We start from the raw sequence: 20957 nt of genomic DNA on the forward strand, positions 1-20957 counted from the left end.
CAGTTATTTTCCCTTTGCAGAACTCAGTCTAAAGACCAGTTATTTTATTTTATTATTATTATTATTATTATTATAATATTTTTGAGATAGAGTCTCGATTTATTGCCCAGGCTGGAGTGTAGTGGCACAATCACAGCTCACTGCAACCTCCACCACTCCCCACCCCCGCGGCTCAAGTGATTCTCTCGCCTCAGCCGCCCCAGTAGCTGGGATTACAGGCGGGTGCCACGACACCCAGCTAATTTTTGTATTTTTAGTACAGACAAGGTTTCAGCATGTTGGCCAGACTGGTCTCAAACTCCTGACCCCCAGTGATCTGCCCGCCTCAGCCTCCCAAAGGATTGGGATTCTAGGTGTGAGCCACCTTGACTGGCCAGTTATTTTTATTATAACGTTACTTAAATAGATGCAAACAGTTTCAAAAACAAAAAAACTCATGCAATTACAAAATGTGAACGATGTACATTTAATGGGGAAAATGACAATTTGTTGAAGACCAATTTCCCCTTCAAAATGAATATGAAACTGAACAGGAGGGGCACAGCTTCTTTCAAACTGGGCAGAAGCTGTTTGATGACTCACTACTCTCATCATTTTACTCTATTTAAATCTATATTTGTACAGCTCCCCATCTGCAAAGTAAGTACCCCAGTCTCTAGCTGGCTCAAACACATCATTTACATAGTAATTTCATCCCTATTCTTTTTGTATTTACTTTCACCCATTAAAATAGTATTATTTGTTGTACACAAAGAATAAAAGCCACACATGTGCTGATGGTACTCAGCTGTAAGCATGCTACACAGATGATCTCAACGTGCCTATGTAGTTTTTCCATTATCAAAATAAAAGTACAAAGACAACCAATCCCCATTAGAGAATTAAAGACACCAGTTAGAAAAAAATGGAGGCATACATATCTTTAAATAAAAATCTTTATACTTAAGATGCCTGATCTCCGTCAGTAAATCTTGAATGTCAAATGCTTTGCATGCCACAATTGCTTAAGCCCTAGGCAAACAAGAATGTCTACAGGGCTATGAAAGGTTTTATTTCTCTTTGCTTTTCATGTGTTTAAAGCAATCACGTGATACTGAAAGCATCCAACAGGAACCAAAATATGCATGATATTCAAAAACCATTCCTAATCTGAAAATTTTTTGGTCTAATAAAGAGCAAACTGAGTATAAATCTCTCTCTAACAACAAAATAGCAGTGTGCATATTCCCCTTCAGATTCGCTTGGACTTGGCAGAATACGGTTTTACTTTCCAGAGTGTAAAAGAGAAATTTATGGACTTCAGAAAAGCATTTGGTGTTCTAGGGAACTGCAGCTGTCAGCTTTTAAAGATGCCATGTGTTTGCCCACATAAAAGAATGCAATGAGCTATGGAAATATTATCTGGTTTCATGAACCAGAATAATAACTCCGCAGAGTCGTAGGCTGCCAGTAGGAGTGGTTTAATCCATCAGGAAAATATTGATCATTCACTATTTATTAAATATCTACTGTGCGGGTTGTACCTCATAGACCCTGGAGCACTTAAAATTTAAATCACACTCTGAAGAACAAAGAAAAGAAAATCAGGAGTAACACTACAACTTGAACACTTAACGGGGGTAGGGTCATCTGTAGAATTCTCTATCTTCTTTACCACCTCCATTCCCTCAACACAGGAGTTCACCCTTTTATTTAAGTGGATCACCACTCAGCTCATCATTCCACACCGGCTTTTACACGCTATTCTTTCTTTGTTAAAAAATTAACAACAATGGCAATCATGAGATGTAAATTAAAGCTGTATTTTCAACAGACGGAATAAAATAGTGGTTGAATTCCTCAAGGAACTTGTCTTTTGGATCTGGAATCTATCAAACATAAAAGACAAGGGCCAGGAACAGTGGCTCATGCCTGTAATCCCAGCACTTTGGGAGGCCAAGGTAGGCATATCACAAGATCAGGAGTTCAAGACCAGTGTGGCCAATATGGTGAAACTCTGTCTCTACTAAAAATACAAAAATTAGCTGAGCTTGGTGGCAGGCGCCCATAGTCCCAGCTACTTGGGAGGCTGAGGAAGAAGAATCGCTTGAACCTGGGAGGCTGAGGTTGCAGTGAGCCAAGATCGTGCCACTGCACTCCAGCCTGGGCAACAGAGCGACACTCTGTCTCAAAGAAAAGGGAAAGGGAAAGGGAAAGGGAAAGGGAAAGGGAAAGGGAAGGAAAGAGGCAGGGTGTGGTGGCTCATGCCTGTAATCCCAGCACTTTGGGAGGCCCAGACGGGCCAATCACCTGAGGTCAGAATTTGAGACCAGCCTGGCCAACAGGGCAAACCCCCATCTATACTAAAAATGCAAAAATTAGCCAGGTGTGGTGGCTCACACCTGTAATCCCAGCTACTTGGGAGGCTGAGGAGGGAGAATTGCTTGAACCCAGGAGGTGGAGGCTGCAGTGAGCCGAAATTGTGCCACTGCACTCCAGCCTGAGTGACCGAGTGAGAGTCTACCTCAGAAAAAAAAACCACTACAGCTGGGCGGATCACATGAAGCCAGGCATTCTAGAGCAGCCTGGCCAACAGGGTGAAACCCCATCTCTACTAAAATTACAAAAATTAGCCAGGCATGGTGGTGCACGTTTGTAATCCCAGCTACTTGGGAGGCATGAGAATTGCTTGAGTCCAGGAGGCGGAGGTTGCAGTGAGCCGAGATCATGCCACTGCACTCCAGCCTAGGCAACAGAGTGAGACTATCTCAAAAAAAAAAAAAAAAAGAAAGAAATAAAGAAAGCTATAAAATTAATTTAAATTTTAAAAATGTACAATACAGACAACAGCCAAAAGGTGGAAACAACCCAGTGTCCATCGATAAGTGAATGGATGAGCAGAATGTGGCAGACACAATTGAGTACAATTCAATTCAGAACGTGGCAGATACAATTGAGTACAATTCAATTCAGAATGTGGCAGATACAATTGAGTACGATTCACCCCTGAAGAGGAAGGGAATTCTGCACATGCTACAATACGGATGAACCTTGAAGACATTAGGCTAAGTGAAAAAACCCAGTCACACAAAAAGTCAAGTATTGTGTCATTCTACCCATAAGAGGTGCCGAGTAGTCAAATTTACAGGGACAGACAGAATGGTGGCTGACAGGGGCTGGGGAAAGGAAGAATGAGGAATGAGTGTTTCAAGGGGACACAGCTTCGGTTTGGGGAGATGAGAAAGTTCTGGAGCTGGATGGTGGTGGTGGCTGCACAACGATGTGAATTTAATTAGTGCCACTGAACTCTGCACTTAAAAGTGGTTACAGGCCGGGCGCGATGGCTCATGCTTGTAATCCCAGCACTTTGGAAGGCCAAGGAGGGTGGATTATGAGGTCAGGAGTTCGAGACCAGTCTGGCCAATATGGTGAAACCCCATCTCTACTAAAAACACAAAAATAAAAGTTATGGCCAGGCGCAGTGGCTCATGCCCAGCCCACATGCTTGTAAATATAACGTGGACATCGCTAAATAAACTCAAGAACAGCAATTTGGAGAAGTACATAAAGCAGTCTCCTTGTGTATGTTAAATCCGTCACATGAAGACATGATGTAATAAGAGCCTATTTATATGGCCTGTTGAAAAAATCATTCCTCTGAAAAACTTTTAAATAAAAGTTATGGCCAGGCGCAGTGGCTCATGCCTGTAATCCCAGCACTTTGGGAAGCCGAGGCAGGCGATCACGAGGTCAGGAGTTTGGGACCAGTCTGACCAACATGGTGAAACCCCGTCTCTACTAAAAATACAAAAATCAGCCAGGCATGGTGGTACATGCCTGTAATCCCAACTACTCAGGAGGCTGAAGCAGGAGAATCGCTTGAACCTGGGAGATGGAGGCTGCAGTGAGCCGAGATCATGCCACTGCACTTCAGCCTGGGTAACAGAGCAAAACTCTGTCTCAAAAAAAAAAAAAAAAAAAAGTTATAATGGAAACCACCCTCCTTTCCTCCTATCCCATGTACTACAAATTCAAATGATGTAAATCCACACCAGGGGTTCTCCGGGCTGAGCAGGCATAAGAATCACCTGGAAGGCTTGCGAAGCCACAGACTGCGGGACCCACCTCCAGGAATTCTGACTCAGTGAAGAAGCAGGATTCGGAACTCTTCGAATTTACATTCTAAACCAACTTTGTGTGAAAAAAATTCAAATGAAGGTAATAGGTGTTTGGAGAAGAGCTTTCTACATATTAATGCCATAAATCCTGCAACACACTACTGACTACTTAAATCAATTTACTTCTTAAAATATGTACTTGTAGCTTTTAGTTCTGGCCTTGTTTTTTAATACACACACAAGCATTAAACTAGGAAAAAGAAAAGAAACATACACATTTTGTGATTAGGCCTACCTCATGTTATGGAATAACTTATTAAGAAAACAAGAATTATGTAATAACTCTTGGGTTTTAAATTTGGAGAAATCTTAAAATCAGATTACCATTCTACCAGAATCAAGAATTTTACTTAAAATAAATTTATGTTCCGTAGGAGAACCAAAGAAATAGGATTTTGTATATACTTTGTATTCATCACTACAGGAGAAAAGTCACTCAAAACGCTACGTGACACATAAACCAGGACATGGTTTTCAGGCAACTAGAGGGATTATAAGCTTCAGTTCACTGAACTATTTTACTCACAAAACATGATTTGCATCAGATTCTTTTGAACCATAAATAGTAAACACACCTGACCAAAAGACTATGTTCCAATGTAGCCTTTTTTCAAAATTTTCATTGTCATGGGATTACAGTAAAAAAAAAAATTTCACTGACAGAGTACAAGTGATGCAAAAAACAAAACATACACTGCAAGACCCATTTACTCTTCAGAGAAATCTTTTTTTTTTTTTTTAAGACTGAGTCTCGCTCTGTCGCCCAGTCTGGAGTGCAGTGGTGCGATCCCGGCTCACTGCAACCTCAGCTTCCTGGGTTCAAGCAATTCTCGTGCCTCAGTCTCCCCAGTAGCTAGGATTACAGATGTGCGCCACCACGCCCAGCTATTTTTTGTATTTTTAGTAGAGACGGGGTTTCACCATGTTGGCCAGGTTGGTCTCGAACTCCCTGACCTCAAGTGATCCACCCGCCTCGGCTTCCCAAAGTGCTGGGATTACAGGTGTGAGCCACTGCGCCTGGCCAAGAAATCTGTTTTTGAGGGCACGATGATTTGATTCTCACCCTGGGAACACTGGCAGTTGCAGGGAAGGTGAGAGAGAGAGGCAGAGAGACCAGTGGAGTGTCAGGACCCTACAGCGGCTGCCAGTGCACAGAAAGGACCCTCCACCAGAAGCAACTGCACGCGGCCAGCTAGACGCAGCCCGGTGAGAAAGGAGGAAAGGTATTCCAGGCAAGTATGTGGTCAAGGCACCAAGACCTGACAGAAAATGGTGTACCAGGAAACGGCAAGAAATTCGACACAATTAGACTGTGCAGTGGGTGTGGAGGCCTGACCGTAGAGAGGAGGCTGCGGGGCCAGGCAGAAGGCCAATGACAAAGGATTCTGGGAGCCAAGCTTAAGCTGGGAACCTCATTTTAAAGATGAGGTGCATGGACTGGGCGAAGTGGCTCACGCCCGAAATCCCAGCTACTCGGGAGGCTGAGGCAGGAGGGAGGCGGAGGCTGCAGTGAGCTGAGATGGCGCCACTGCATTCCAGGCTGGGCAACAGAGCAAGATTCTGTCTCAGAAAATTTAAAAAATAAATAAAGAAAGACGAGATGCAGCCACTTCATTATTTGAGACTTGCAGGCAGCAGAGTCAGGTTTACAGTGTACTGACCTCTCTGGCGGCAGCCCCGACGAAGAGCAGAAGAATGAGGGCTAGACTCAGGGTCCAGAGGCTGTTGTAGGGAGGAGTGGTCTGGGGCTAAGCCACCAAGGCTACAGAACAGCAAAGTGAGTGCCCATCCAGGGGACATCTCTGCCAGCTCCCATCTGGGCACCAGCAAGACTGAGGCGTGAGGAAGGAAGGCTGCCAGGGATGCCTGGGTTTCTGCTCTAAGGGTAAGGTACCTGTGGGGCCAAACATCTAAAGCAGCAGCTCAGGGGAAAGGGAGAGCTTCCGAGTGGTGTTTTATTGGTTCGGTTTTTACTGGGGTGGGTGGGTGTGGTGGGTGTTTGTTTCTGTTGGGGTGTGTGTTTGTTGCGCAGGCAGGAAGAGATGAACTCTGTTTCAGAGGCATGAAATCTGCCTGCGACAGTGCAATGGAGATGTCTAGCAGGCAGATGGTTTGGAGTTTGGAAGCTCCTGGGGGGTATCTCGGGTGAAGATAAAGCTTTGAGATCTTTGGTTTACAAAGTGGCAGGTGAAGCCACAGGTTTAAATGGGGCTGCCCAGGAAGTGCTGCCCAGTAAGAGCCAGACAGCTATGCCTCAAAGAGCATTAACTGCTCGTTAAAACACCTATTGTTGCCAGAAAATGCAGAATATACAACTGGGGGTCCCCAAACAGCAAAACCAGAGGAAAAGGAACAAACCGTCCATCCATACCTTAATAAGGCAAGAAAGTGGAATAAAAAAAGTCCAAATCAGAAGGGGAAGGCCGGACACCTAAAAGGAAAAGAAGTAAGGACACAGCCATCTACTGAAATACACAAGACATTTACAAACTGGATGCTTATCAGTACCTCGGATACTCTACTGATACACCTGGCAGTACAGATCACTGAAAAACAGGTCAGATTTCTGAATGGAAAATGGATCCAGTACATATAAAGATACACACAGCAATTATTTTATATAATTGATCCATAATTATAAAGAGAGACTTTTCTTAAAAAAAGGGGGGGGGGGCGGGGAAGGGGCCAATAGAGTCCTCCCTCAGTATCTGTAGGGGACTGGTTCCAGGATGACCCTCCAATCCCAAAACCCGTGGATGCCCAAGTCCCTGATATAAAAATGGAGAGGCATTCACATTTTATATTTAACCTATACACATCCTCTCATATACACAGACACACATCTTTTAGATACAGGGCCTCGCTCTGTTCACACAGGCCAGAGTGACACAGTCATAGCTCACTGCAGCCTCAAACTCCTAGGCTCAAGCAGTTCTCCTGTCTCAAGTCTCCTGAGCAGCTGAGACTACGGGCATGCGCCACCACACCCAGCTCATTTTTTTTTTTTTTTAATTTATCATAGAGACAGGGTCTCACTATATTGCCCAGGCTGGTCTCAAACTACTGGCCTCAAGTGATTCTCCCGCCTTGGCCTCCCAAAGCACTGGGATTACAGACGTGAGCCACCACAACCAGCCCTCCCATATATTTAAAATTCTCTCTACATTACTTATAATACCAAATACAATATAAATGCTATGTAAATAGTTGTTACATGTGTTCTATTCATATTCTGTTTTATTGTTACATTATTTTTATTGTTTCTCCTGAACATTTCTGATCCATGATTGGTTGTATCTGGGGGTGCAGAACACGAGGATACAGAGGACTGCTGTCCTCTTAACATCAAATTGTACCTTTCAAGAAAATTACAACGCAGTATATGCTTCTTGTTACAACATGCAAAATAATTCCACTAGAACTATACAAAAGTGTCTGCTTAACTAGCATACAGGTCAAAAATCAAGAGAGATGGATCAATTATAACATCTGCCAACCAAAATCCTCTCGACGGTGAACTTCTCTGGGGAAGCTTCCCCAGGCGGCCCAAGAGCCCTATCCAGAGATCTAATAAACCAGACAACAGAAAAGGGCAAGGACTGACTGCCCAGCACAACTGGGCACCTCGGACCACAAACACCACCCACCTCCTCAACCCCAGGCCAGACTCCTGCCAAGCACCTGCTGCGTGCACTACACAGAAACGCTGCCAATAAATTAATCCCTCTCACCTGCTTTCAGTACAAAATATGAGGACCCATTCAGTGGGTTAAAAAGTAACTATAAAAATAAATAAATAAGGAGTAACCATAAATAGAATGGCCCAGTTTAATTTGGGAAAAAAATCTTGCATCTTATTTGCAACTCAAAATTACATAGAATAATCCTAGGAAGAAGAGGAGAGCAGCTGGTTTTAACTATTAGTTTCCATCTCTGCCAGCAAATGTTTCAACGGAACTGCTAGCCAGGCTCAGTGGCTCATGCCTGTAATCCCAGCACTTTGGGAGGCCAAGGGGGGTGGATCACCTGAGGTCAGGAGTTTGAGACCAGCCTGGCCAACATGGTGAAACCCCGTCTGTACTAAAAATACAAAAATTAGCCGGGTGTGGTGGCACATGCCTGTAGTCCCGGCTACTCGGAGGCTGAGGCAGGAGAATCGCTGGAACCCGGGAGGCGGAGGTTGCAGTGAGCCAAGATTGTGCCACTGCACTCCAGCCTGGGTGGCAAGAGTGAAACTCTGCCTCAAAACATAATAATAATAAATACATAAAGAGAACTGCTAAAGGGTGGCTGTACTGATTGAATTTAGGTCCGCACCTTCTCCTTACAGCCTATTTGCTGTAAGTAACAATTAAATCAGCAAAAGGTTAAGGTAACTGAACAGGACAAATGACCCAGTTTCTCTAACAAATCAATGGCATGAAAGGAAACAAAAGGAAAGGGAGCATGTTAAAGAATAAAGGAGACCCAGGAAACATAATAACCAAATACAAACGGTTTTATTTGAAGCAGGATCCAAGCAACTTACGAAAGACATTTTTTAGACAAGTGAGAAAATATGAACATGGACTGTGCATTAGATGAAATCAGGCATTATTATTACTTTTGTTGGGTGTGATACCAACATGGTGGGTTTTTTTTAAAAAGGAAAAAAGGCTCTTTGCACAGTGGCACTATCATAGTCAATGACGTTTACCCGAGGCACGATTATTGCTAATTGAAAACTTCCCAGTACCACAAGACAACTTGCAATAGAGCTGGCACTGGCCATTTCTTTTTTCTTTTGAGACGAAGTCTCACTCTGTCGCCCAGGCTGGAGTGCAGTGGCATGACCTCGGCTCACTACAACCTCTGCCTTCCGGGTTCAAGCGATTCTCCTGCCTCAGCCTCCCAAGTAGCTGGGATTACAGGTGCCTGCCACCACACCCGGCTAATTTTTGTATTTTTAGTAGAGACAGGGTTTCACCATGTTGGCTAGGCTGGTCCCAAACTCCTGACCTCAAATGATCCACCCACCTCAGCCTCCCAAAGGGCTGGGATTACAGGCATGAGCCACTGTGCCCAGCCTGCACTGGCCATTTCTGACAGTCTCTATGGAGACTGAATATAAAAGGTTTTTAAAAAAAGTCCGCCTTAGTAATCTTAAGCAACAGGAATATAATTTCAAATTTAAAAAAAGAAAAAGAAAAATTAGCTGGCACGGTGTGAGCCTACAGTCCCAGCTACTCAGCAGGCTGAGGCAGGGTTCCTTGAGCCCAGGAGTTCGAGGCTGCAGTGAGCTATAATCATGCCACTGCACTCCAGCCTAAGTGACAAAGCAAGACCCTATCTCAAAAAAAATAAAAATAATAAAAGCAAAAGGTTAGAGATGCACGCTGAAATATTTGTCAACCAATTAACAAGACACCTGAAATCTGCTTTAATATACCAGGAAAGAAAAAAGTGGGGAGAACTGATAAAAATATTGGTAAGATTTTGTTTTGCTTTTTAGAGACAGGGTCTTACCATGTTGCCCAGGCTAGTCTCAAACTCCTGGCCTCAAGCCATCCTTCCACCTTGGCCTCCCAAAGCGCTGGGATTACGGGCATGAGCCACTGCGCCAGGCCCAGCAAGATGCTGATAACAGTGAAACTGTGTGGTGGGTAAATGGCATTTATTATATAATTCTCTCTACCTGTGTATGCTTGAAATTTTCCATAAAACAAGGTTTTGGGGTTTTTTGTTTGTTTTTATAAAACCAGGTAAATAAAAGAGGCAAGAAGCTGAATCTGATCCATTTTATTTCTCCTTGAAATATTTTCCTACTGCACCACAACTGCCTTCACTCCAGCACATTAGAAACACTTGGATACAGCTCAGGAAAAGCATGGGGAAAACCAGCCGGAATGCACAATGTTGAAACGGAAGACAAGGGAAAAGGTCTGGCTCTGTACAAAGTAGCATGTAATGAAAGCTCACTCTAATTGTCCATTTTCAAAACCAAGTAAATCTGACTAATTACACCCCAGCTTTGATTAAATGCAACAGGACTCACACGATGGCATTCACAACTTTACAAATGAGGACAGCACAATCTCCCACTAATTGGCCAGGTCCTTTTACATATCATCAGAGAAAACGGAACATTTCCCTCCACTTCTAGACTTGAACAAAGTTGGGTTTTAAGACAGCTACCCCAAAAAGTAGATTGCTTATTAGTTTGAGTAAAAACAAATTCTACTGCACATTAGGCTGCTGGAAGATCTAAGGATACCCTGATGAATGAAAAAGATGTATTTCAATATCACATCTAACCATCAGAAACGGAAAAAAACCGGATCAGAAATACAAAAAGGCCCAAGGATGAAATCTAGGAGGGAAAGAAGCTGTGCTCTGAGAAGATGAACGACAGACCGAAAATATTTCCTAATAATTAACGCTGAAAATCTGATGTGCACGGGACCTCCAAGTTAGAAAACGTTAGAGAAAAGGGGACAGGCAGCTCAGAGAATATTCAGGCAAGGAACGGGTGGGCAGATGGATGGTTTCTGAATGCAGCTAGCTGCCACAAAGATGGAGAAAGGGCAAAGCAGGACCTGTGCCCCCTGCCCAACCAACCAGAGGAACAACATGGGCACAGGTGCATGTCAGCAAGTGCTCTCCCTCGGGAATCCCCCACCTCACGAAGGCCCCAATTAAGGAAAAGCAGGATCTCCTCGCCCTGAAGTAGGATACATGAGTTGCGAGTCCATCCTGGGATCCCTCACGTCTCCCTGTTTTGCATATGAAATTGGAATGGATGAAATAGCTTCAATGTAAATGCCTATTTGATGTAACAGAGATACACATTCATAGTCATTTACTCACTTACAAACTGATTCAGTTCCCCCGGCATTTGGAGGTGGGATGGGGCAGGGTATCTGGAAAGTAGAGGGTGAGGCTGTGGCACCACCAGGTCACCATCGCCTACCCTCACCCCTGCTGTCTGTCTCACTCCAGCACCTCCTCACAGCAGTCTTACACTAGTCACTGGCCTAGGAGGTTACAGAGCTGGTCTGTGGCAGGCACAGATTTGTATCTGGCCTCAAAGCAAATCTCTTTTTCTTCCTTCCTCTGGTCTTAGTGGGAAGACATGAGACACCTGAAAGGGGAAAAAACCCCAAATGCCAGAGTACAAAACAAAATAAAGCAAAAGGATCAGGAGAGCGAAACAAATTCTGTTGTACTTAGGTCGTTTAATCAACAACTGTGGTTACTCCGAGAGCACTGCCCGTGGGCCAGCCCCGCTCCGCAAGGAGTAGTATTTAAAAACAAAAACAAAACCTATACACTGCTAAGCAGGCTCTTTGGTTATTCAACCTGGAAAAGCACACCACTTAAACTGCCATGAGAGTGTTTACCAACAAGGTTTTGCAACATTTATGAAAATTTAAAAAAAAAAAAAACGAAACACAAATTAGCCAACTTTATCACAAAAGGGCTTTGCTCCCAGGTGACGTACTGGTTAACTGAGAGACCATAGCGTGTTACTTCTGTTCCATGTAGAAAACATAAATCCCTTGTCTGAAAACAGAATCAGAGATGCACTTTATTTCCTTATTTATTTTTGAAACAGGGTCTCTCTCTGTAACCCAGGCTGGAGTACAGTGGTGTGACCATAGCTCACTGCAGCCTTGAACTTCCTGGGCTCAAAGGATTCTCTCTCTTCAGCCTCCTGAGTAGCTGGGACTACAGGCACACCACCATGACCATTTATTTATTTTTATTTTATTTTTTTTGTAGAGACAGGATCTTGCTATGTTGCCCAAGTCGGTCTCAAACTCCTGACCTCAAGAAATCCTCCCACCTCACCCTCCCAAGTTCTCAAGTAACTGCACTACAGACAGGTGGCGCCATGCCCTGGAGATACAGTTTAGATCTGAATGTCCACCATTCACCAAGTCCTCATCCTCACAGTTTGTGTGAACAAGTCACACACATCTGCATGCCTACAGACTATGTCCTTAGCACCCGTGCTTGGGAGAACAAGACAAATAACTGGCAAGGTCACTGCCCTGGAAGGACACACAAAATAGTTGGAGAGCAACACTCAAGAGGCTTTGTGAATAAAGAAACTCCCATTGCAAGTGCAAGTACCTAATACCGACTCCAGCGTTAAGAATGTATCCTGGGGAAGGGAGAGAAACATGAATGGAGTCTTCAGAGGCATCGGGGAGGCGGGGAAGGACAAGATGGGTAAGATCTGGAGAGACAGATGGGGAATGGCAAATATCTGAGGCAGAGAAGCCTGAAAACAAAAAAGAAAAGAGAGGGCAGGAAACGGCACTGTGTGTCCGGGCCAACGGGAACAAGACAGAAACAAGCGTTCAAGTTCAAGCTGGGAAATGTGCATAATTATGAAATAAGGTTAAACGAACGGGGCAGAACACAGCCACAAAGGGCCTTGCCGAAAAAAGCACAGGAGCCGAGATGTGCGAGGACAGGTAACAGGAAAGCCTGCAACACAGGACAGACACAATGGAAAGTGTGTGGCAGGGGAGTGCAAAGTGACCTATGGGATGGAAGATGTAAATGCGCAAAGGAACAAGGGACTCCTGGTCTTTCCCTGCAAAGAGAGGGGCTTACGCTGCAACGATGGCAGTGCTGGGATAGACAGGGACAGAACCAGGTGCCTTGGTTCCTGAAGGCACAGTCTAAAGGGTGTGTCTGCTGAAAGGACGCAGACACTGAAGGGGTTCCTGGAGAATGCCAGCACTCCTAGAGCACAGTGAAACTGGGATGAGGGAGAGGAAAGGAGAGAGCAAAGAATGAAGTGACCGCATCTGCTGTGTAATGGAAAGCCCAGGCAGAAACGGCACTGGACAGGGCAGCAGCTTCTGGGATGCACAGGAGCTAGTGGAGCCTATTCGTGTGTTCCCACCGGTCACAATGAGGACAGCTGTCCTCAGCAGAAGACAGACCGGAGTCCAAGCCATCATCTCACCTGCGGCTGCCACCGCAGAAATCAGGTCCAGAAGGTGGCCTCTCATGTTCTTCCCTCTCTCCCACAACTCTCCTTAAGGGCTCCTGACCTTGACCTCTCCCACCCCACCCTCCTACGCTAGGTGGCCTCCTGCCTCCTTCATTTTCACCTTGAGGCCTTTATTAAGGAGCCATTAACATGGGGGGAGGGGGGGAGTTGCATTTGACAATGTTTAACTTTTAAAGTTTGTGCTTTATCTTAGAAATTTCCAAAAGAAACACTTCAACTCAAGCACCCTAGAATTATACCTCCCACTCTAAGTTCCTAATCTGTGGGATCATATCACTATGCCCCCATGAGATCGTAAATCCTTTAAAGCACAATCAATCAGAGTGTCCTTCACTGATTCATTTCTCCTCCCCACAAGCCAGGAAGCGTAGCCCTTTTGTTAAAACTGATCAAACTGTACACCTGACATGTGACCATTTCACTGTATGTAAATTATAACTCAATTTAAAAAATGAGTCCCTCACACCTTTGTCAAAACACAGGACATCTGCAACCATCCCACCAGAAGGTTCCCTGGTGCGCCCTCCCTGTCAGGTGTGAGGCTTTCGTTTGTGTGTGGCCAAGAAGTTTTGATTTCTCTTTCCTAAGATGTTTCAGGTACACATCCGTGAGTAGAAGGAAAAAGCACAGTATGAGAAAAGAACACCAAACTCCAGAATCAGATCTCGGCACTACCTGTGTAAGTTTCACCACCTCAGAGTCTCAGATTCCCCGCCCTCCCTCCGAGGGAGGGTTGAGCTAGGTGATTTCTCCAACTCGCTGAAAGCTCTGACATTCTGTTTCTGGGCTGGTATCTAACAAAAGAACACCACGCAAATGCCTACTGAAAAACCTCCACTTCAATTTTGCTTATGTAAATATCACTGAAGCGAGTTAATGAGAACTTTAACATGTTTTTTTAATGGTACTGACCTCAAAACAAATGGTAAATTTTCATTAAATCAAGTGAGATGCAATTAACATATCTGACCCGACTGTGTACCTATTTATACTCGACACTTTTTACCCAAACAGTTTTCTGGCAATACTAAATTACAAGTGAACTCTTGGTTAAAACAAACAAGGGCATTAAGTTGAGCGGGTGGCATTTTTTCCCACTCTCTCACCTCACAGGACTCACATAAACCAGGACTTGGACCCCACCTCCCGTGACTGCGTGCCAGGCACCTGCCGGCCACTCCTGACGCCATCGTGCATTCTAGTGAGGCACATTCGCTTTCTGACGTGCTCACAAATACATTGGCGGAATACAGTTCCATTCTCACCTTAACTGGATCTATACCTCTTTCCTCACTCTGAATGCTGAACTGGAAAGAGCATTCTCAGGTTAACTCATTTTACTGTTAGTTTTCCTCAATGAGAAAAAAATGAAGCAAATACTGAGGATTTTATACCATACAACTACAGTAAGAAATGTGGGCAAAACACACCACACAAACATCACTCACAGTCTACTTCTGGAAGGAAAAAGGTAACATACTTCATTTTCAGATTTCAAAATGTTTTCTTTATACTACAGGGTAGAAGAATATACATGCGTGTGCATGCGTCTGTAGGTTTATTTATTTATTTATTTTTTGTCTAACAATTCAAAAGAAAATTTCCTGAAGCTGGTGAGGCAAAAAGAAAAGTTTCTAACTAGTAAGTTTTAAATCATAAAAAAAAAGGAGAAGAAAAAGAAGGGAAATTAACCACTACCTCAGAACAATAATTTTAAAATGGTTTAATTGTACAAACTTGGTGGCAGCTCAGAATTTGAATTTCGAGTTCTTCTGTAAAGTCCTGCATAAACTGGCAAGGCAAACGTCACACTTTTGAAAATGGTGAAGTAAGGGAAATAAGGAAGTCCAAACATTAAACAATCCAAACACCTCCTCTTTGTTAAATCTAGCGTTTGGCAAAGAAACCAGCCTTTGCCTCAAACTATGAGGGTTGCATGAAGCTTTTTAAGTCACACTCAAGTGTTTTGGAAAACATCCCCCACCCCGCCCAACTCTCTGTCCTGTGTCCACCCTGGGCTTGTGAGCAGCCACTCTGCCTTACCCGGCACTGCCCACTGCCTACAACCCCAACGCCTCCTCCCCAGCTCCACCAGCCCAGCTCACTGAACAAGGGTCAGGCCTCCCACCCAAGGCAGACAATCCGCAGGCTAGCCAATATCCTCAAACCCAGGGCCAGGGCAGGGGTGGGGGTGGGGGATGAACTAGATCAAGGTTCTCTCAAGGATGTGAACTATGAAATGTGACAGGAATTGGTCACTTAGAAACTGAAAGAATGCAACAAGAAACGCCACAGAGTTGAACTGGGGCCAGAGGGCTTTTGGACAGCTGAGCAAGTCCTCTAGCTGAAGCCACAAGGAAGGGAAACCAGGAGTGGCAAAGCAGTCAGCTGGTGGCGGGGGAGAAGGCTCCAGCACATGGAGCCAGGCACAGTCCCACGGGGCAAAATCCTAGACAAAAACTGTGGCTGAGGCCCCCAGAGCAGCGAGGAACCTCCCTCCACCACCAGGCTCTGGAGCTCAGCCCATCCCAGCTCGAATTCCCGGATTCCTGTGCGATTCCTATCACACTACACATGTTCCCACTCACAAAACTCCTTCCCAAGCTGGCTGGAGAGGGTCTTTGTCTCATACAACCAAAAGCCAAAACAGCGAAGATAACATGTAAATGGCAAACATGGTAAGTCAACAACATAAAATACTCAACAGCCCTAGTTACACATATTTAAGAGTAACACAGAACTTCTTACCCACACACACAAACCAAAACCTCACACCTGAAAGGGAAGGCGCACCAAGGAACCTTCACAGGGGATGGATGCGAATGTCCTGTCTTTTGACAAAAGTGTTGGGGATTCTTTTGTTATAACTGATCAAACGGCCGGGCGCGGTGGCTCACGCCTGTAATCCCAGCACTTTGGGAGGCTGAGGCGGGTGGATCACGAGGTCAGGAGATCGAGACCATCCTGGCGAAAATGGTGAAACCCCATCTCTACTAAAAAATACAAAAAATTAGCCGGGCGAGGTGGTGGGCACCTGTAGTCCCAGCTATTTGGGAGGCTGAGGCAGGAGAATGGCGTGAACCCAGGAGGCGGAGCTTGCAGTGAGCTGAGATCCGGCCACTGCACTCCAGCCTAGGCGACAGAGCAAGACTCCGTCTCAAAAAAAAAAAAAAAAAAAACTGATCAAACTGTACACCTGACATGTGACCATTTCACTGGATGTAAATTATACCTCAATTTAAAAAATGGGCCAGGTATGGTGGTTCACACCCATAATCCTAGCACTTTGGGAGGCCGCGGCAGGAGGATTACCTAAGGGCAGAAGTTCGAGACCAGCCTGGCCAACATGGAGAAACTCCATCTCTACTAAAAAAAAAAAAAAAATAGCCAGGTGCAGGGGCAGGCACCTGTAATCCCAGCTATTAGGGAGGGTGATGCAGGAGAATCGCTTAAACTCAGGAGGCGGAGGTTGCAGTGAGCCAAGATGATGTCATTGCACTCCAATCTGGGGGACAAGAGGAAACTCCATCTCAAAAATAAAAATAGGCCCAGGAGGCGGAGCTTGCAGTGAGCTGAGATCCGGCCACTGCACTCCAGCCCAGGCCACAGAGCCAGACTCTGTCTCAAAAAATAAATAAATAAAAAATAAAAATAAATAAAAAAATAAAAATGGGCCAGGAGAGGTGGCTCACGCTGGTAATCCCAGCATTCTGGGAGACTAAGGTGGGTGGATCACTTGAGGTCAGGAGTTTGAGACCAGCCTCACCAACAAGGAGAAACCCGGTCTCTACTAAAAATACAAAAATTAGGTGGCCGTGGTAGTGCAAGCCTGTAATCCCAGCTACTTGAGTGGCTGAGGCAGGAGAATGGCTTGAACCCAGGAGGCGGAGGTTGCAGTGAGCCGAGATCACGCTACCGCACTTCAGTCTGGGTGACAGAGCGAGACGCTGTCTTAAACGAATAAATAAAAATAAATTTTAAAACAAACCCTCTCGTGTAAATTTTTCCTGTAAGAGGACTTTTTGCTTTCCAAAACTATTGATCTAGATAAATCCCACAAACACACACTGAGCAGAAGCAGCCAGCTGCTAAAACACCTGCGTTTCTATTTATAGAAGGCACAGAAACAGGTAACGGTCCCCTGCGTGTTAGGAGTCAAAACAGTGGCTCACTTGAACCAGGGCAGACTTCTTCCTGGGTCGCCTATGTTCTGGTTCCTGACTTCCTGACCTTGGTGCCAGTATCCCAGGTGTGCTGAGCGTGACACACGTGTTTTCATCAGGTGTGTGCTCATGAAAGACACATTCTCCTGCCTGTATCATATTTTCTGGTAGGTATATCTTAATAGTAACACAAAAGAGAAAGGAAGAGAAGGAATACCCTACAGTAATCTAAAAATGACTGGAAAAGCTTTGCTTTGCATCTAGTAATATGCTTATTTTCAGTCAAATTCTTCAGGTAAATAACAAAGAAAATTAAGACTTTACCCCATATGTGGAATTCTAACTGAACTCACGGATTTGATACTGGGGGAAAAACTCATTCAACAGAGTCATTTAAATCAGGTGAGTAAAACTCCATCGCACAGTGCTCAGTTCTAACACTACCTAAAGCGAATTCACCCACAGGCAGAGCACTCTTCCACATGAGCAGCAGAGACCACACTCCACGTCCCTTTGCTGCTCTAACAAACAAAAAAAAGAGCACAATCCCGAAGAAGAAGTGCTTAGAATCCCACTTCCGTGTGTTCAAAGGGAGAATTAACTTCAATTCATACATTACCCTGAGGTACATTTTTTTAACGCGCAGATTTTATTTTCAGAGGCTTATGTTTTAAAACATTTTACACACTCTAGATACAGTTCATAAGCATAAAAACAGAATAAGTACAAGTGATGTCATGGAGACAAACAATAAATCTATATAGATCATCAAATTCTAACACTGTAATTTATAAATAAGAAGTCAAAGAGTAAATTGAAATGTCAAGTACTTACAGCCATAATTAATTCAAAGGGGTATTTGTACACCCTCACTGGCGACTGGTATTTCTGCACCATGATTGAAAAACAACAGCAATCCTCTCACACCTGCAAAACATAAATATATGTGATAAATAACCACAAAGCAGAAACAAATTATTAGTTAAGTTTGCAGTGACACATCATACCACATTCTAACAACAGAAAGAGACCACAATAGGTCACAATTCTATGCACATGAAAATGAAAAGATGATATTTAAATACACAAGGGCAGGGGGAGGTAATTAAACGATAAGAAAAAGCAGACAAAGTGCAATGAGGCAAACAGTACTGGTGTGAGAGGGGCTCCAATCCCCTCATTGACTTACTAGGATTCTGCATTCATTACATGACCTGACCTGAGTCCTTTCCAGCAATGAACTGTTATGATTCTATTATTCTAATAACCAACATAATTAGTGCTTGGATCATTTTCTCTTAAACAACTTCTACTAGAAGTCAAATAAAAATGATCTCATGTTAAGATATTACCTCTGGGAAAACAGAAATAAAACTGGAAAAAAATACGACTGTATCTCAAATTATGGAATACTCCTCAAAAGCTAGCTTCAAAGGAAAAGTGTCAATTCCTATTGTCTAACTGTGTACACTATAGCTTTGGCGACCTGTCTTCAAGTGGCAGAGATGCCAAGTACTCTGGTTAAAAAGGCTCCACTGAAATCTCTAGCCTCAAATAGCTACTATCTGTAAGTGATCAGTTAAATGTTCACACCTAATTCACAGTAGGGGAGCCATCCTTAGGGGTGCACAATCATTGTCTAGCGTCAGCCTACATGGATTGCTCTAAGAACACACTTGGACTTGCCAGTCCTCTGTGTCCTCTATTTAAAGTGAGAAAGAAAAATCGAATGAGCCTACCTGTCTTGTTGAGGATAATCATCAAGAATGGTATTTTCCGCTGAACATGGTGAGAGGATATTCAAACGTATAAAACTGAATATCCTCAAGGAGCCCAAAGTCTAGCTGTTAAAAAAAAAAAAAAAAAAAGACAAATTACAAAGATATATTTTATTTCAGAAACTTCTAAGATTCCTTTTTTTTTTTTTTGAGACAGGGTCTCTCTCTGTTGCCCAAGAGTGGCACAATCTCCGCTCATTGCAGCCACCACCTCCTGCGCTCGTGATCCTCCAGCCTCAGCCTCCCAAGTAGCTGCGACCACAGGCACGCACCACCATATATTTTTTTTTTGTAGAGGGTTTCCCCATGTTGCCCAGGCTGGTCTCAAACTCCTGGGCTCAAGGGATCTGCCCACTTCAGCCTCCCAAAGTGCTAAGATTATAGTCATGAGCCACGGCGCCCGGTATTAAATTCCTATCTATAGCACTACGTTTAAACAGTTTTGGAACTTTCTCTGGTACGTCTGGCATACCTCTCAGAGAAGGAGGTCATGGTGGAAACCACCACCATCTGGCAGTGTGAAAACGGCTAAGGAATAACTCTGGGTGACCACGAGTAAGCCATTTGCCTTCCCTAGGACTCAGTTTCATCTCTGTAAAATGAGGTTTTCGGGGAGATGATCTTGAAAGACTTTCACCTCTAAAATCATGAGAATCAGAGCCAAACTCCCAAGTTCTCCAAACTCAACTTGATGCTTTTCTAATATTGATCTTGACTACGGGACTGACACATCCTGATGTGCTGGGACCGCGTTCTTTTTACTTTTGCAAACCTTACAGTGTTGGTGCACAGTGGGAATGCAATCATCTTTTAAAAATTTTATTGGGAAAATTAATTTTAGGATTCTCTCCCAGATAAGAGGACGATCACCGGGTACAAACGAGTGGGGGGAGGAAGCAAAAAAGCGTAATGCTCGTTTAAGAAACTGTAACATCCATTCAGGATTCCACCGCCTGGTAGAACTGGCTACACTCACTTAAGAACCTGCTAATTCACGAGCTCGTGAACCACAGCCAGGTCCCAGCTGCCGATGCTCTGGTCCAGATAACGCCCTACGCGGGCATCCGGAGTGACAACGACCAAGTGGCATCCAGGACCCGGGCGGCTTCTATTGCATGACAATCGCTGTTTAAACAGGAGCCAATAGCCAGACCCACTGAACGCATCCCGAGCAGGCTCTAGGGGCGGCCAGCGCCCGGGGCCGCTTAGCAGGGGTCCCGCGCGGCTGCGCCCCACGGGGCCAAAGCCCCAGCCGAGGGGAGAGTGGGGCCGGCACTGGCTCCGGACCCGAAACTCCGCTCTCAGCAAAAAGCGGCTCCCGGGAGCTGGAAGCCTCACGGGGTGGGGCGGGGAGAGGGGCGGCGAGGGGCGAGCACGGGGCGGGGCACAGCCCGTTTCGGGCGCTGGGCCAAGGGCAGCCGGGGCCGGGGAGGCACGGGCGCAGCGGGCGGACGGCCGGGAGTTCCGCTGGGCCCGTCCGAGAGGCGCCGGACTCCACGGAGACCGGGACCGGGGCAGGGGCGCACTCGGACCGGCCGCGACGACGCGCCTACCTCTTGTCAGAAAGGCCGAGCCTGGGACGCGGGGTGGCGAGGGACGCTCATACTGGCGGCTCCGCTGGGCAGTCGCGGTTCCACTGCTCGGCGGCCGCAGCTCCACCGCCGGTTCCAGGGAGGGGGCCGGGGAGGCGGGAGGGGGAAGGGGCGCGGCGAGGGCACTTGTGGTTGTTACGGGTGACGGGGTGGGCGGGGCCCGGCACCGGGAGGGGCGCGCGTGCGCGGCCGCGACCGAGGGAGCGGGGGCGGGAGCGGGTGACAGTTGCTAAGGAAGAGGAGCGGGGGGGGGGGGG

General features: G+C 45.4%; 1 long non-coding RNA gene across 1 annotated transcript; it reads right to left on the minus strand.

The window, feature by feature from the left end:
- Positions 1 to 6569: 6569 nt before the first annotated feature.
- LOC108519160 (uncharacterized) lies at positions 6570 to 20860 on the minus strand. The gene is made up of 4 exons (XR_001882545.1): positions 20662 to 20860; positions 19070 to 19174; positions 18165 to 18257; positions 6570 to 6588 (listed from the first exon to the last, which is right to left on the minus strand). It is a non-coding gene; the product is annotated as an uncharacterized LOC108519160 (long non-coding RNA).
- Between the last annotated feature and the right edge of the window lie 97 nt (positions 20861 to 20957).

This window comes from Rhinopithecus bieti, unplaced genomic scaffold, assembly GCF_001698545.2.
Source record: "Rhinopithecus bieti isolate Rb0 unplaced genomic scaffold, ASM169854v2 scaffold_41913, whole genome shotgun sequence".
Taxonomy (NCBI): Eukaryota; Metazoa; Chordata; class Mammalia; order Primates; family Cercopithecidae; genus Rhinopithecus; species Rhinopithecus bieti.